This window comes from Terrapene carolina, unplaced genomic scaffold (assembly GCF_002925995.2).
Source record: "Terrapene carolina triunguis isolate 2854851 unplaced genomic scaffold, T_m_triunguis-2.0 Scaffold85, whole genome shotgun sequence".
Classification (NCBI taxonomy): Eukaryota; Metazoa; Chordata; order Testudines; family Emydidae; genus Terrapene; species Terrapene triunguis.
The window spans coordinates 9,113,054-9,118,894 of record NW_020664436.1 but is presented as its reverse complement, the minus strand read 5'-3'; positions in this window follow the sequence as shown (position 1 = coordinate 9,118,894).

The window sequence follows — 5,841 nt, the reverse complement described above, 5'->3', positions numbered from 1 at the left end:
TTGCCTGATGCATCCTAGGATGACATTTAACCTTTTTCACGGATGATGGCTCATGGTCATCCTGTGATCAATCAATACACCCAGGTCTTTCTCTTCCTCTGTTGCTTCCAACTGATAAATCCCCAGCTTATAGCAAAAACACTTGTTGTTAGTCCTTAAATACATTACTTTGCACCTCTAAGATGTTTTAATTGTTTGTCATTGCCTCTGATGGTTTCCCATTTAAAGTCTTAGTATTGTGCAAGGCTAAACATTTAAGCTAACCAGGGCAGGGTGACAACTCCCCCTTGCCCAAATGGGACATTACCAAAACATCCTTTTACTCCAAGTCCATAAAACAAACTTTCAGCAGAAATACATTATTTATTAAATATTACCCATATATAAATCTCACAATGATTATGAATTGTGACAAGTTACAAGCTTTCTGTAGATACCTCACATAGAATCATAGGACTGGAAAGGACCTCGAGAGGTCATCTAGTCCAGTCCTCTGCACTCATGGCAGGACTAAGTATTACTTAGACTCTCCCTGACAGGTGTTTGTCTATATGTATATGGCATACCATCTGGTTCCAGACTTCCCTCTATTGAGAAGAACAGGAGCTGAGCACCAATGCTTGTGACTTTCCAGCCACATTGTGGAGAAAGCAGTTCAGAGTGTTCTGGTTTGATTCCTGTACTGCATGCTGTGTAATAACATGAGAGGCCTCAATGTTTCTAAAACTAAACTGGGTCTTTATTAAGAGAACTATTTACAGAGTTGCTGCACTGCAGCTACCATTCAAGCCACATGTACACAGACTGGCTTCCTGGTGCCTCCTCCAAATTCTTCCCTCCTGCCACTTATGCTCTTCCCTCCAAGTTCCATGAAGGTTGCTGCACATTTCAGCCAGAGCTGAGGCAAATACATTGTCCCAGGCATTGCAACCAACACTTGTAAACACTGTTATACCCCTGGAGTGGTTGTTGTGTGTTGACAGATACAAGCCAATGTACAACATGGCAGGCTTGAGCCACAGCAACAAATGGTTGTTCCCAACACCTTTAAGACAATTGTAGTCTGGGCCGAAGTCACCTAATGGTAACTAGTTAAGGAAAATTACTTAAACAACATGTGCTTTATCTTTCTCAGGGACCACCCTGGACATGATCCATTGGCAAGCTTTGGTGTAGCAAAAGTAGTACTATGGTGCTCTCTGGTGGCTTAAACGAAAAAGAGAAAATCAGGTCCCAAACATGATCAACAGAAAACAAAAGAGGAGAGAGTGATCAGTGCAAATGCTGGAGGAAAGGCAAAGTCCCTCCTTCAGATCTCTTACATGATATGGCATCAAAAGGCATTTATAGAGAAAAGGCTGCCTAGCCAGAAAATCCACTGCTTTCCTGCTCTATATAAGCATGGATAAGAGGTCTTTCTTCCTTCTTTCCTAATAGCTATGTGTGTCAGCTTAACTGGGTCTACACTGGCAAAAAGACTGCCTATGAAGAGGAAGAAGAAAAAAGTTTCTTTTTATCATTGATAGCCCTTTTCAACAAAGAATGTAGGGAATATGAATTAATCTGTTTTTAAATGGAGTTATGGAAGTAGAGAGAAGTTAAGTGACTTATCTTAGTCCATACAGTAAATCACTGTCAGAACTACAGCTCATAAGAAATTTTTTTTTAAATTGTCACAAAAATGTATCCTGTTTTTAATTAAAAAATAAACACCTTTCTGAAATTTTCCAACAGCACTAGTTACAACCAGGTCCCCTAGTTACAACCTAGGTCTATAACTAAGACCAGCTCCCCTGGCTACCTCACTTAACCTATCTGGATCAGTTTATGAAATCCATATAGGACATTCACAACACTGACCCCATTGTGTGAGGCCATGCATCTTAGGGAGAGAGAACAGCTGATTATCCACACATCTATCACATCCCTTAGCTTGTGCAACTGATGATAAGATGCATGTGATTTCTGTGTGCCATCCTGCTGGATACCTCTGCATCACTAACACCCCTTGTCCTCACATTGTCCAAGTTTCCTCCTCAAAGATGATCCAATATGTGAGCTCACACATATAACATCAATGGACTGATAACTGCTTCTCATGTTTATTGACAGGTATGTTATTTTTCACATGCACCCCCTACATCTCTAGTCCTGCAATGAACTCTGTCTTGGGAGATCGTCAGGGGACTTGCACAGAACTCACTGAAAGATTGGGCCCTAAGTCATCAAATGAGAATGCCAGTAAATCAAGTGCCAGCTTTGCATTAAGCAAAAAGAGCATGGTACTCTGAGTTGTTATCCCCATTTTACAGGTAGGAAAACTGAGATAGTGAGCAAGTAATTTGACTTGGCCAGGTGTTAAATGTGATTTTCATGGGCTGGAAGAAGCAGAGCTTGACCTCCGAGAGTGAAGCCCACCCCCAGAAAAAGCAGGGACTTTCCCAACAACAGCAGAGAGCAGCAGTGGGACAGGGACAGTCCCTGCTTTCGACCTCTTCCCTTGCCCAGACCTGTGTAGTCCCTGGATGCCAGTGATGGGAACAGACTGCTTTTTCAATTAGTACTCTGGACATAATTTTCTCTTTTTAGTAAAAAGTTTGTATTACTTCAAGAACATGTGTGAACAACCAATAGGCAAACAAGCATAATAATACAATTATGTATGTTACATTTTTTTGTTGCTGAATTTTTTCAGAAATAAAATAGTACAACAAAAAGACATATGAGAGACAAAACAGCACAATCATAAAACTATAGTGAATGTAAGCCTAGCAATGACAGAGCCAGAGGACGACGACGTACCAGAAAGAAAAAGCGGGCCTAAATATATAATAAGGGCTTAAAAACAACACAAGGCCCATATCCATATCATAATGTTAAAAAGCAATTATATTTATCAGGATTCTTCATTACTTTTTCAGAGTTCTTCACTAAAAAGGGGCACTGAATTGTACCAAAATCACTAGGAGCCATTTTTGTGCTAACAATAAGCTTTTCAATAGGAAATATATCCCATATCCTTTTAAACCAAATAATTGTATCTGGAGGTTCCTTCTTTTGCCATCACACAATTAAGGAGCATTTTGACAGTAGATTAGAAATAAACTTAGAATTTTTCAGTGGCCACTTGCCTTTCACAGAAGGTAGCATTCAGATGCCCACAAAATGAATTTAAGTCCAGTGGTTTAAAAGATTAAATGAAGGATAGATGTAAAAAAAAAAAAGGCTATATTTGGACATCCTGTTGGACATGATTTTAAAAGCACCTTTCCCACCATACTCACTCTAGCATATGTATTTGAGAAAGAACTTCTGGTGATTTGTTTAATAGAACACATATAGAGGAGCTAGCTGCTCTGTTCTAAATTTGGGACCAGTGCTCCAAAGAGGTCTCTTCCAATGTTGTTCCCATTTTGACATATAGCCATTTCTATCCTCCATATCACTTTTAAGAGTTCAATTAAGCCTTTATAGTCTTAATATTGGGACATTATGGCTTCCACTGCTGAAAAAGTCTTTCAAGCCTCTTTCTATCTTGAGTATTAAGTGCACAATGCTTTAACTGTAGTCTGGGAAGAAAAGGGATCTGGAGTAAATAAAGATTTATTTATTTAATTATTTTAAAAGTAGCAGCTGTGAAAGAGATTATGCCAGATTTCCTCCCAGAACAAGGGAATTCTGGAACTTGTAGTCCAGGGACCATTGGAGTTGTAGGCCAGAGAGCAAGGTCTGCTGGGAAAGGAAGTGGTATAAATGCAAGTCACTTGTCTTAGAATGGGGAGAAACTTGTAGAGAATAACTGCTTCTAAGGACTCTTAAGTAATTGGGGACTGGTCAAGAGTTGTGGTGGGCTCTCTGCTGAGATAGAACTAAGGAAGGGGTGTGCTGTGCTGAAGAAATGTGTGGAAGGGCCAGGATTGAGGTCTGAGACAATCAAGGGAAAGAAGTAGCCCTGAGGAAAGACTGAATCAAACAGTTGAGCTTGGAGCAGATGTCTCTTTCATTGGTTAGAGCTTCAGGGCTTGAGCCTGTGGTAGGAGGGCTCCTCTATGTCCTAGAGTGCTGCCTTAGGATGGTGTCCTGAGACCCCTGTAGCTAAGGAAAAAGATCATGGATACCTAATACAAATTGGAGAAGGTCATGGTCTCACACATCCTGGAGGAAGGATGAAGGACTTTGTAGTGCCTTGGCACTGAGGGGTGAACCTTAGATTTGTGACTTTATTTTTTTTCAGGGGAGGGGAGACTTTTTGCCTTTTGGGGGGGGGACTTTTACTTGGGCTGGTGGACTAACCTACCATTAGAAAAGAGAAACTGAGGCACAGAAGAGGGGAAAACTGAGACAGTGGCTGAACCTGATGTTGGAGAGGTAAAAAAAAAAAATTTTAAACCACTTCTTTTTTTTTAATTGTGTTAGATCCTAAACTCTTTGATATTGTCTCCCTATGTAATCTGTAGAGTCCAGTACAATGGGGCTCTGATTCTGACTGGGATCTTTGGGCACTACTGAAATATAAATAATAATGTTAGTGAACTAGATGTGACTGGGAGTGTGGAACACTCCAAAGGTGATTTGTTGTGAGACTTTTGGTAAGTTACTTAACGTGCCTGCCTTGGTTTCCCCATCTCTAAAACAGGAACTACTATTATTAAACATGTTTATTATGGGGGTGCCTAAGACTAATCAAGAATGAGGTCCAGTCTGCCAGGCATGTGCTTACACACACAGATTAGTCCCTGCTGTGAGGATCTTACAATCTAAATAAAGAGAGACAAAAGGTGGGAGGAAAGAGGTATAACAAACAGAGCAATAGCAGCAAACATCATGTTAATGTCAAGATTTTTTTTTTTTTTGTAAGGTGGGTTTAGTTAGGAGGGGATAAGACCTCATTAGGAACAGAACTTGCAAGTTTCTGGGTTTGTAATTTTCTTGTCATTCTTTTAGGACAGCTGGACCTCTGATAAGTGGGTGGTAGTTAAGAGGGAGGCAGACTGGCTGGCTGTGACAAGTAGTACATTGGGATGGTGAGACAATAGTGGTAGGAAAAGACAGATGGTGCCTACTTGAGAGACCTGATGATGGGGGAGGAAAGGGCTGGATGGTGGGATGCAGGTGGATAATGGGAGGTGATAATGGGTAGCCGGGTAATGGTGTGTGTCTAGGTAACCAACAGTAGTGGACAGTGGGAAACTGTTGCAAAGCATGGTGACAGGTGGCAGTTATGGGCAAGCAGTGGAAGATGATGGTAAGTGGGAAGCAGCAGCAGCAGCCACCTGCCTGGATTTGGGCTTCATCAGCTAAAATGACTTGTGGTTATGGGAGGCAGTAGTCAAGGCCCTATTTACTCTATGGCACAATGGGACCTAATTCCATGGCAGTAACTCCAAAATTCTACTTCAGCACTAACTTATTGTATTGCTTCATTTCCATCCTCACTGCAAACTGGATTCCAACTATTTCCTCAACTTGCTGCTGCTCTGTGGAAGAGGGCAAGGGGCCTGTTATAATCTAATTTACCCCCCCTTGCAGGAAGACCTGAGGAACAGTAAGCATGGGAGGCAGGCAGACTAGATGAAGAACAAAATGCCAGGTGATTGGTTATAGGGAAAATGCTGAACTCTGCAGCATCTTTGAAAAATTCTGTATTTCAGAAAAATCCACAGGGCCCTGAATGAGATGAATGGGGAAGGTCACATCTTAACAACTATTTTTCAGGATGTTTGCAGGCTCAGCGGGGCAAGGTTGCATTGACTTGTTGCTTGGCTCATTCTCACGGTTATCTCTGCAACCCATAAAAGCCAGAAACATAATCTGTTTTAAAACAAACAGATTCTGGAGCCC